Here is a 12596-nt window from a genome sequence, read left to right on the forward strand (position 1 = left end):
ATCCCTCCCTAGCCTGGGGAGCCTGCTTCAGCCTATTGGCCACAAGCATCCCATCACAGGGTGGACTGGTATGAGGGCCTCCTCTTCCCCATCCACCTCCTACCCTCCAATCTCTTCCCAAGTGGTCTAGCCCACAGATCACCCATAGGCTAAAAATAAATGGCAAAAGTCACAATCAACAAGCTAACTCGAGATACCCAGGACTTGCTGGAAAAATATACCTGAGGAAAAAAAGAATAAAAAGACAGTATGCCCCATGCAAGCACCAATAGCACACTAATAATCCCAAAGGAGAACAAATTAGATAAGATAGAAAACATGGGATTCAAAAGGACAATTATAAACAAATTCAAAGTTCAAAAATGTAAACCAATCAGAAGATGCCTTGGCAAAGACACATCTTCACAGTGTACAAAAGAGATTATCCCACAGCACTTAGATGCCATGAGTCATCTAAGCAGCTCTTGATAGAAATGTTCAAAGCTAGAAAATCTTGGAAATAGATACTCAAAGCTCTGGAAAAACACAACGATCAACTCAGAATATTATACCCAGAAACACTATTGTTATGAATGAAGGGGAAGCAAAAATTACCATAATAAAAAACAAACTAAATTTATGACCCTTAAGCCAGCCCCACAGAGGCTACTTAAAGGGATACTTCAAAGCAAAAAGAAGAAGAAACATACCTAAGAAGCCACAGGGAAAAATGAACCATATCAGGGCAGTCAATCAAAGAGTGTCTTTTAAAAAAAATCACAAAATCATAAAAACAACAGCAATTAAACACATCTTTCAATATTAACTCAGTATTAATGAGCTTAACTCCCCAATAAAATAAGATATAGATTAACAACCCAGATTAGTAAATAGGATGCAGGGGTTGGATATAGGGCTCAGCAGTTAAGAGCACTTGCTGTTTTTCTAGAAGGCCAGAGTTAGGCTCCCTTTAGGCAGCTCACACCTGATTGTGACCCTGGCACTCTAGGAGTCCAATGCCTCGGGCCTCTAAAGGCACCTACACTCACATACACACACCCGCATGCAAACACACAAACCTACACATGATTTTAAAATATTTTTTATTAAAAAAGAAAGGTAGCCGGGCGGTGGTGGCGCACGCCTTTAATCCCAGCACTCGGGAGGCAGAGGCAGGCGGATCTCTGTGAGTTCGAGGCCGGGCTGGACCGACAGCCTCCAAAACAATACAGAGAAACCCTGTCTCGTAAAACCAAAAAAAAAAAAAAAAAAAAAAAAAGAAAGGTAAAAGTATCCATCTTTTTGCTTCCTCTAAGGATAGACCATTAAGGACAGATACTACAGGGCTAGAGAGATGGCTCAGTGGTTGAGAGCACTGACTGCTCTTCTAGAAGACCATGGTTCAATTCCCAGTACCCACATGGCAGCTCACAACTGTCTGTAACTCCAAGATCTGAAACTCTCACACACAGACATACATCAGGCGAAATGCCATTGCACATAAATAAAAATAAATTATTTTTTTAAAAAAAGGACAGGTACTACCTTAGAATACAAAAAGGGACAAAGACATTTACAAGCAATTGGAACTAGGAAACACACAGCCATAGCTATGCTAATATCTGACAAACCAGACTTCTAACCAAAACTACTCAGAGGAGATAAAGGCCACTTCATACTCAATAAGGTATCAAGCCACCAAGAGGATATCACACTTGTCCTAGTGCAACTAACTCTGCCCCCCCTCCAAACCCTGCCCATTCTCAGAAAGCCCATGAAATGGCAGCTCCTCCCCTAGAGATGCTCAAGGCCACACCTACAGGGTATTTAAATTACCTCTTGCAGAAAAGCCATGTGATTTTAAAATTCCTTTTCCTGCATCCTTTCTGAGGGCCGGGAGACCATCCAGGAGCATTTTACTCATTAAACCTGGACTTTTAATTTTTAACTCTGCCTGGTCTGCTTTATTGCATTGGCAGAGAGACATAATATCAAGGTACAGAAATTTTTCATCTGGTGTGTTTAGCCAGGAGGGGCTGATTTTCCCCCATCAGCCTAGGGCAATGTGGTGGGAAAACAACCCTCTCCCCTACACACACACTCTCTGCCTGGTGAGTTTCCAGGTCACTGCCTTAGAGCCCCAGTGCCTCTTCTGTTTTTCAGGTAACTTGCCAAAGACACGGCTGCACCAGGATCCACACACGTTATGAGAGCAAAGTCAGCCTTTGTCCCATGGGACCCCTTCTGTAGATGTCCTACTCAAGAGTATACTTTACAAAGCTCCTTTTCTGACTCAAAGTCTACAGCTCTGGATGCAGTGGTTTGGGCTTCAGTTCCTGCACAGGCTTGTGAAATGGGCAGCTGTGGGTCAAAGCCAGACCCCCAAACTCCTTTGGGGTATCTTTTACAAAATCTTTTCAAATTGGGGCTATCTGACATCATATGTCCTGGATGCCTGATTTTCTGTGCACTAAGTAAGGCCTGGCCTCAATATGTTCTTGACAATTAGTCAAGATGGCTACCGGAGGGAACTTTTGAATTTACCATCCTCCATGAAACAACACCAACAATAACAAATGGGAATCTCATGATGAAAAACCTCAATACACACCCCCTTTTTTTGAGACTCAGAAGGTTGCCTCAGTGGAAAATTCCCCAAGGTCCCTTCCCCTAGACAGGGAACAAGGTCTAATTAAAAAGAACATCTGGTCCAGAGTGCTGATGCAGGACACCGGCAGGCTGTTAAGATAAGTTTAATCTTGACCTTGTGGTTTCTCCAGGAAGGATAAGTTATGCCCATGCTTCTTACAATATCCCTATTGCTTGCCCAGATGTACACCTGCAGTAGCTCCACTTTTTACAATACCCCTAATGCTTTGCTTGCCAAAACTATGTACATAAAAAGAAAACTGTCCTAAAGCCCGGGGTTCTCAGCTAGCTAAGGTGGCTGGAGTGCTTGCAGACACCTGTGTAAACAATAAACCTCTTGCAGTTTGCATCCAACTGTCTGGTTATTGAGCTCGGGACGTCACGAGGCATTCAGCCTGACAACTTCAGTTCTTTCAATGAAACTTAAAAGTTTCTGTACAGCAAAATAGACTGCTAGTTGAGTGAAGATACAAGTCCAAAGAAAAGAAAAAGTATATCAAGCTACAAGTAACAGACTCTCTGGTCTTAACACAACTAAGTTCAAGATGGAAGTACCATTTAGGCCATAAAAGACAGCATACAGATAGCACTTACTAGCCAAAAAGAAAATGGAGACCTAAATCATTAAAGCCCACAGCTCTGGTAAAGCCTTTAAATGTACTGACCTTGCTTCTCTGTTTCTGGAGTTCCACTTCTGGCTAACTGTTCTTGTTAACCCCAGTGTGTCAACCCATGGTATGGTCTTTGTGCTTAAGAGCTCACCCTGACAAAGGCTCGGGACTACAGTGAGATCCTGATAACCCAGTGTAGTCACCAACTAGCTAGTAAAGACTTTCTATCGGCTTAAACCCATGTCTGTGCATACCCCATATTTCTGGAAGTTACACCAAGATCCTAGACACCAGACTTTGAGACACTGGGGTCTGAGAACCCCTTGGAACAGGAAGAGTGTGGTGGTCAAGGGGCTCCTTGGGGGTTCATTACCTGAGATATCCCCATGACTCCTTGGATCAACCACTGCCTAATACTTTGGGGAAGACTGGGACCTCCACCACAAAAGGAAACAAATTAGAAGGTTGCCTGGTCTGTCACCTCTGGAGGTAATGTGAGGGCTAAAGTTATGTTTTAAGTCTAAATTACTTCTAACCTTTAAGCTCCACTTTGCCCAAGGTAAGATAACTTCCTGGAATGCTAGGGGCTGTTGTTCACATAAGATAACAGGCCACATGCTTTCGCTTCTGTAAACAAGCTTGCTTGCCCCAACTGCACAGGATGTGCTTGATCACACATAAGGAAGTACATCAGGATACAGGCTTGTACCTATTGGATGAAAGTGGGGAATTTACAGCCCTATAAGTTTTGCCTTTGTAAGTCTTGACTAATGTAATTTGGTGGTATTCTCTGGGAGTCCTGGGGTATGGGCCTGGCCAGTATCCATCATCCTGGCCAGTATTTAATAAAGCTTGTTTCAAATTTGGCTCAAAAATTGTGACAGTGGCCTTATTCTCACCCCATGGAATTAACAGTAAGTCTGGTTAAGGTACCTTCTGTTAGAACACATTAGAGATGTTGAACACTGCCAGTCAGTAAGTATCCAAAAATGTCACCAGATTCCCGTCTTTTTCAAATGTGTGGTAGCCACCCTTGTGTATGTGTGTGTGTGTGTGTGTGTGTGTGTGTGTGTGTGTGTGTTTTATATGTTTCTGTCAGTTTTGTTTCCCAATGGCTTTCTCTGGTGTGAGACACCCACCTCCATGGTTGTTGTCTGTGTCCCTTCCTGTTGGGGACCTGAATCCTTTTGGCTTTGACAGGTTGCCCAGAAAAATTATCGAAACAAAAAACCAAAAACAACAACAACAACAAAATGTTCACCTGTCCCATTCATGTTCTTATTAACAGAAGTATGTCACCCAGGATATGGTTTTTGAGTTTAAAAGCTCATCCCAAGAAAGGCTTGGGGCTATACTAATAGTCACTGGCTGACTAATAAAGACTTTCTATTGTCTGAGCAGGCTTCTCTGGTGGATATCCCACAACACTATTTATCTGGCAGAAGCTTAATAATTTGACTATACAGAGAATGAAATAAAGAAACAGCCTGATTAAAATGATGAATTATGGAACTATAAACAGAGTTCTTGAAGGAAAAAGATACAGATTATTAGAAACCACTTAGAAAATGTTCAATATCATTAGCCATCAGGAAATTTGGGCTAAAACTACTTTTATAATTCCATTTTACCCTAGTCTGAATGGCCATGATCAAGGATATAAATGATAGCAAATGATGGTATGGATGTGGGGGAATAGGAACCCTTATTGGTAGGAATGTAAAATAGTCTAGTTGCTTTGGAAATCTCTTATAGGACATTTGATCACACTATGAACAATGAGTTTGTGTTTGCATCAAAATCAACCTTGGGTCAGAAAGTGGTGCCAGCAACTAGTTGACAGGAAGTAATCATAGAGTGTCAGAGGGAATCCAGAAAAGGAATAGAAAGACACATAGGAAATAGGAGAGAGGGACTTTGAGCATGGCAGTCCTCTTTTGGTTTAGAGTGGCAGAATAGATGCACTCTTTCTGAGACTGCTGTGGAGAGGGTAGGTCAACTAACTGCTCCTCAACCTCTATGAGGCAGCAGATTTTCACCCCAGTCTCTGAGTTTTTATTGGTAAAGGTAATTGTTGGGAAAGTCTTATGTCAATAAAGCACTGTTGGGCCAATAGGAATCTAGATAGGTGGGACTAGGAGTCCAGGAGGACTCTGGGAAGGAGAAACACAGGAGAGTCAAGATGTAACGCCATGGGGTAGGAAGCCCGGAACTATTCTCCGGTAAGAAAAATACTTAGATAACAATTATGGGGTAATTACTTAAGTCAGAGCTAGCCAGTAAGAAACAAGCAAGGCCAACAGCTTCATAATTAATATAGCCTCCTGTGTGTTTATTTGGGACTGATGGGGCTCTGGAATCAGGCTGGTGGGAAGGCTTCTCTCAAGGAAAAGGTTTCCCTTTACAGGTAATGACAGAGATTTATTTTAAAGCTGCATGTGGTGACAGCAGCAGGAGGCAGACCTGGAAGGACACAGAAGCCCCACTGGGCTTCTTCCTGAGAAGCAAAACTACAGAGCATTAATAACTTAAACAGCAGTAGATTCAAGCGCAACCACTATTCCAGTGGAAAAACAACAGTTTGGCTCCCAATGTGGAGCTGTTCAACAGTCCTTGTGGAAGAACTTTCCAGTGGTACTTTAAAAAGCTGGGAATTTTATAAGTAGGCACTGTGAAGGCAAATTTTTCTCTATCCTGTTTTTGTAAAGGTATAGTTTTTCTTTAAAAAAAAAAGCAGTCTTTTAAACCAATCACTACAATAGATCATCCTTTAGGTAACACAAAAGGCAAGCGAATTCCAGACTGTAAAGAGTCACCTTATTTATAGCTCTCAGATCTGTCACCATTCTCCATTTTCTAGATTTCTTTTTAATAATAAGGATTGGTCAATTCTTCAATAAGTTGAGCCTCTAGCTGCTGCTGTACCAGCTATTCCAATGCCTATAATTTTTATGAAGTCAAAGGCCATTGTTTTGCTCACACAGGTTTGTCAGCTAACAATTTAAAGGTAGGACTAGGCACCAAACATGGGACAGCAGAGTCGAGAGCTGGGCAATTATATCTTTAGATTTTGAAGGAGGTTTTGAGGAACCAAGGAAATAAAAATGCTATGTTCAGGAGAATTTCTCTTGGTTCCCAGAAAGGACAAGAAATTTGGCTACTTGAAAGAAAAATAGGAGAAAAGTTAAGGGGCAGATGCACACCTGAAGGACCCCAATGCAACCCCATCTTCACCTTTGGTTTATGGGGTCTTATACGGGACTCCATAGATCCTAGATGTTTCCTATGAAAGGGCAGACTCTGTCAATAGGGTCCCAGAGGGTGTCGGACCTTGTGAGCTTTGCCCCCCTTAGCTTAAAAAGCACTGACCCCTTGTCCCTGGAGACAGCCACAGATAGTTATAGGGGAATATTTGATTTACATGTTATGCTAGTCCTGACCTTCCTGATACCTTGGCCACCGATGCTGAGAAATATGACCACAGAGGATGAAGAAATCTAATCTGTGGCAAAAAGGTACCTTGAGTCTAGGCTGCCATGAGATTTATGGGGAACTAAACTTGTTCCTTTACCACAAACCTTGTTTAGAGAGATTTGTGGGAAGACAGTAATAGTTTAAACTGCTTTCCTGTGTTTGAGTAACTTAGTCCACAAAATCCCAGCCAAATGGTGTGCTGTTATGAGACTGCCTTCAAAGTTTTAAAGGAGCTCAAACGAGTCTGTGCAGCCTACAGACCTACAGCTCCATATATCCAAGGACTTATCCAGGGTATCCTCATAGACAGTGACTGCCTCCTTCTGATTGACTACCCATGGAAAGATGTTGCCTCAACCCAGGGAATTACCTACTATTCCAAAACAGGTTTAGAGAGTCCTGCCAGGTCCAGGTACAATGTACTCCAGCCCACGGAGCTGCTAAAACCTCTGATGTGTTCCTGAGAGGTATGGGACCTTACCACAGGCTGACAACCAATTACACTGTCCTTTTAAAGCTTCCCAACAAACTAATATTGATGCCTTCAGGGCACTGAGAGAATTGTCCTCCAAAGGGGAAAAACCTAGTCACTGACAGATTTGCCAGGGCCAGCAAAACTGTACCCGTTCTTTAGCTGGCTCTCACAAGCAGCCCTAATAGAGGTGTGCTGCAGGGGCCAGGAACACCTTCCTGGTTTTCCAGTTTTCCCAGTCTTTGAGTAGCATGATTGGAATCACCCAGGCCAAGGAGTTTTGTTTTTTTTTCTCTCCTCTGCCGGTCGGGTTCCAGAGACTATGCATGTGGAGCTGCTGCAGGGACTAGAAGTCAAACTTCCTTGGGAGTGGAAGCAGTTAAGAAATCGGAAAGGGTAGAAGCAGTCATCAAAAATCTCCCAACCAAAAAAAAAAAAAAAAAAACCCTGGCCCAGATGGCTTCAGTGCAGAATTCTACCAGAAATTCAAAAAAGAGCTAATTCCAATACTCTTCAAATTGTTCCACACAATAGAAGCGGGAGGTTCACTGCCAAACTCTTTTTACAAGGCTACAATTACCTTGGTACCCAAGCCACACAAAGACACAACTAAGAAAGAAAGAGAACCATAATCAAGTAGGCTTCATCCCAGAGATGCAGGGATTGTTCAACATACAAAAATCTATCAATGTGATCCAACATATAAACAAACTGCAAAGGAAAAACCACATGATCATCTCACTAGATGCTGAAAAAGCCTTTGACAAAATCCAACACCCATTCGTGATAAAGGTCTTGGAGAGATCAGGGATAAAAGGAACATACCTGAACATAATAAAAGCAATATACAGTAAACCAACAGCTAACATCAAACTAAATGGAGAGAAACTCAATGCAATTCCTCTAAAATCAGGAACAAGACAAGGCTGTGCACTCTCTCCGTATCTCTTCAATATTGTACTTGAAGTTCTAGCTAGAGCAATAAGACAACAAAAGGAAATCAAGGGGATACAAATAAGAAAAGAAGAAGTCAAACTTTCACTATTTTCAGATGATATGATAGTTTACATAATTGACCCAAAAAAATCTGCAAGGGAACTCCTAAAGCTGATAAACACCTTCAGCAAAGTGGCAAGATACAAGGTTAACTCAAAAAAATCAGTAGTCCTATTATATACAGATGACAAAGTGGCTGAGAAAGAAACAAGAGAAACATCACCATTTAAAATAGCCATAAGCAGCATCAAATATCTGGGGATAAAGTTAACCAAAGAAGTGAAAGACTTGTAAATTAAGAACTGAGTCTCTAAAGAAAGAAATCAAAGAGGATACCAGAAAATGGAAAGATCTCCCATGCTCTTGGATTGGTAGGATCAACATAATAAAAATGGCAATCTTGCCAAAAGCAATCTACAGATTCAATGCAATCCCTATCAAAATGCTGGCACGATTCTTCACAGACTTTGAAAGAACAATAATAACTTTATATGGAAAAACAAAAGACCCAGGATAGCCAAAACAACCCTATACAATAAAGGAACTTCAGGAGGCACCACCATCCCTGACTTCAAGCTCTATTACAGAGCTATAGTCCTGAAAGCAGTTTGGTATTGGCACAAAAATAGACAGGTAGACCAATGGAATTGAATTGAAAAACCTTGATTTTCACCTACATACCTATGAATACTTGATTTTTGACAAAGAAACTAAAATTATACAATGGAAAAAAGAAAGCATCTTCAATAAATGGTGCTGGCATAACTGGATATTGGCATGCAGAAGACTGCAGATAGATCCATGTCTATCGCCTTGCACAAAACTTAAGTCCAAATGGGTCAAAGACCTCAACATAAATCCAGCCACACTGAAACTCTTAGAAGAAAAAAATGGGAGATACTCTTCAACGAATTGGTACAGGAGACCGCTTCCTGAACATAACACCAGTAGCAAAGACACTGAGATTGACAATTAACAAATGGGACCTCCTGAAACTAAGAAGCTTCTGTAAGGCAAAGGACATAGTCAACAAAACAAAAATGCATAATGGGAAAAGATAGTCACTGACCCCTTATCTGACAGAGGGCTGATCTCCAAAATTTACAAAGAACTCAAGAAGCAAGTCTCCAAAACAGCAAAGGATGCAATTAAAAAGTGGGGTATAGAACTAAATAGAGAATTCTCAATAGTGGAGTCTAAAATGGCTGAGAGACACTTGAGAAAGTGCTCAACATCCTTAGCCATCAGGGAAATGCAAATCAAAACAACTCTGAGATACCATTTCACCCCTGTCAGAATGGCTAAAATAAAAATACCAACGACAATTTATGCTGGAGAGGATGTGGAGAGAGGGGAACACTCCTCCACTGCTGATGGGAGTGCCAACTCATACAGCCACTTTGGAAATCAGTATGGAGATTCCTCCGGAAAAATAGAAATCAATCTACCACAAGACCCAGCAATTCCACTCTTAGGCATATATCCAAAAGATGCAAATTCATACAACAAGGACATCTGCTCCACTATGTTCATAGCAGCATTATTTGTAATTGCCAAAACCTGGAAACAACCTAGATGTCCCTCAACTGAAAAGTGGATAGAGAAAATGTGGTACATTTACACAATAGAGAACTACTCAGTGGCAAAATCAGTGGAATCTTGAAATTTGCAGGCAAATGGATGGCACTAGAAGAAACCATCCTGAGTGAGGTAACCCAGTTACAAAAAAACAAACACGGTATGTACTCACTCATATACGGATTTTAGACATGGATCAGGGGAGTGCCAGTCTGCAATTCCAATGACAGAGAGTCTGGGAAACAGGGAAGAACCTAAGAGAGATATGCATGGTACCCCAGAGAAGAGGAATGAGGCAAGATCTCATGAACAGATTGGGAGCACGGCTGGGGGGTGGGGGAGAGTTTGAGCTGGGAAGAAGAGAGGGGGAGAAGAAGAGCAGAGAGTAGGTCATGGGGGAGCAGGAAGGTTGAGTTGGGGGAAGGATAGGGGAAGAACAGGATGAAAAATACCATAATAGAGGGAGTCATAGGTTTGAAGAGAGATCTGGTACCAGTGAGACCTCTAGCGATCTACAAGGATGACACCAACTGGAAAGCTAAGCAATAGTGGAGAGACTACCTGAAATGCCCATTCCTGATAATGAATTTGATGACTACCTTATAGGCCATCCTAGAACCTTCATCTAGTGACTGACGGAAGCAGAGGCAAACACCCACAGTTAAACACTGAACTGAACCCATTGAACCCAGTTACAGAGAGAGAGGAGCGATGAGCAAATTGGCAAAAAATGGGCTGGCGAAACCAGAAGAGACAGCTGACCTGAACAAGGGGGAGCTCTTGGACCACAGACCGACAGCTGGGAGACCAGCATGGGACTGATCCAGACCCCCTGAGTGTGAGAGTCAGTGAGGAGGCCTGGGAAACCTATGGGGCCCTGGGCAGTAGATCAGTGTTTATCCCTGGCATACAAACTGACTTCGTGTGTCCTTAACACAAAGAGGGATGCCCTCTCAGCCTGGACTCTTGGGGGAGGGCCTGGACCCTGCCCTGAGCAAAATGACAGACTTTGGAGACCCCCTATGTGGAAGGAAATGGGGATAGGGTGGGTGATGGGAGATGTCATTCTGAAATCTGTCTCTTATTAGTTGTTGAACAAAGCACTGTTGGACAATAGGGAAGCAAGATAGGTGGGACTAGAAGTCGAGGAGGATTCTGGGAAAGAGAAACATAGAGAGTCACGATGTAGCCTCCAGAGGAGTAAAAGGTCCGGACCCTTTCTCCGGTAAGAAAAATACTTAGATTAACAATTATGGGGTAAATACTTAAGTCAGAGATAGCCAGTAAGAAACCAAGCAAACGGCCAACAGCTCATAATTAATATAGCCTTCTGTGTGTTCATTTTATACTGATGCGGCTCTGGAACCAGGCTGGCGGGAAGGCTGCACTCAACAGGTGGGAGGCTGGGGGGATGGTGGGGGGTGCAGGAGGAGGGGAGGGAGAGGGAGCTGAGATTGACACGTGAAGCAAGCTCTTTTCTAAAAAATGAAATATAAATAAATAAATAAATAGAAAAGAGTCACTCCAAAAGTGGAAAAAAATAAGAAATAAGAAAGGGAAAGATACAGGTGGCAGATGAAGTCCTGAACAAATGTGTTGTTGACAAGAGCAGAACCAAGTTAGGGATGCCAGTGTCTCAGACCCACAGGAACAGCCAGGTCCTGCTCTGGTCCAAGTGCAGATGTTGAGAAATGCTTGACCTCTAGTTAAAACCAGTGTGTGCACAAAGTGAAAAAAAAAACTTCATCCTGACACTGCTTCCCTATAGAGACCCTCTACTCAGATTAGCTAACACACCTGATAAATGTGCCAAAGCTCCAAGCTGCTATCACTACATCTCCACAACAGCACAAGACCACAACACCCCAGCTTTTCTGTACATGTTTATCATTTCTTCATTCCCCCCTTGCCACAGTTAGGTCAATCCCTAAACTGTGTGGGTCACAGAAATAAACAAAGATTTCAGTTATTTTCTTATTAACATTCCTCAGTATGCATCAGATCTTTCAATTGTATCATGTTAGAATGTTTGATTATTGATTAATGCATTGCTATTGCTATTTGAATTGCTGACTTGGGTTTTATTGTTAAAGATTAGTAAATAAATTTTTTTTGGATTAGGGCAGAATTCTCTACAATTTCTGAAACAGCCTTCAGCATAATTCTGCCGTTTTGAATTATATGTTTATGTGAAGTGGTATTCTCAGTATTGATAATATAAGATAAAAACACCAGACAACTCTGAAAAATATTAAAAGTGCTATCAGTCCTGCATCATCAAATATTCAACCAAGATTAGGCCCCAAGACTTCATTCTTTATGTAAAATAAGCAAGAATATTCATCTCATTAGTATGCAATGTTGCTTTTGTCTTTAATACATGATAAAAATAAACTATACTAAAGAATTGTTTTAATATAAATTTACTTATGATTATATTATCAGTTCACGTTTGATCTGCGTACCTATTTTATACACTCATCATATACATGGGGTTGTTCAACAATTTCCCGAGTGAAAGGGTCACCTTTCACTCAGGAAACCATAAGAAGCTACAGGGTAGACACACTGAGTCTGTAAGATCCATGGTCTCCAGAACACCCTTTGAGCATCTCACTGAAAGACTTTGCATTCAGAGAGCACGAGGGACACTATGTTCGATTACCCTTTTGGGTAAGGAATTTAATGGAAGAAATATTAATTTTAATAAAGATAGACAGATACCAGTATGACAGGAACTGGGGGGGGAGAGCTCAGGCCCATGTAGTAGAGGAGAGGTCCCTTATAGACTTCAGTAATCCACAGTATACACCTGCAGCCAGACTGCCTCTGATTCC

The 12596-nt window shown here is 41.8% G+C and overlaps 1 protein-coding gene across 1 annotated transcript in view; it reads right to left on the reverse strand.

Moving 5' to 3' along the window:
* Cfap53 (cilia and flagella associated protein 53) overlaps positions 1 to 12596 on the reverse strand; it is a 40013-nt gene that overhangs the window by 13504 nt on the left and 13913 nt on the right. The gene's annotated exons all lie outside the window — the stretch shown is intronic.

The sequence above is a fragment of the Mesocricetus auratus genome, unplaced genomic scaffold, assembly GCF_017639785.1.
Source record: "Mesocricetus auratus isolate SY011 unplaced genomic scaffold, BCM_Maur_2.0 Super-Scaffold_6730, whole genome shotgun sequence".
Lineage (NCBI taxonomy): Eukaryota > Metazoa > Chordata > Mammalia > Rodentia > Cricetidae > Mesocricetus > Mesocricetus auratus.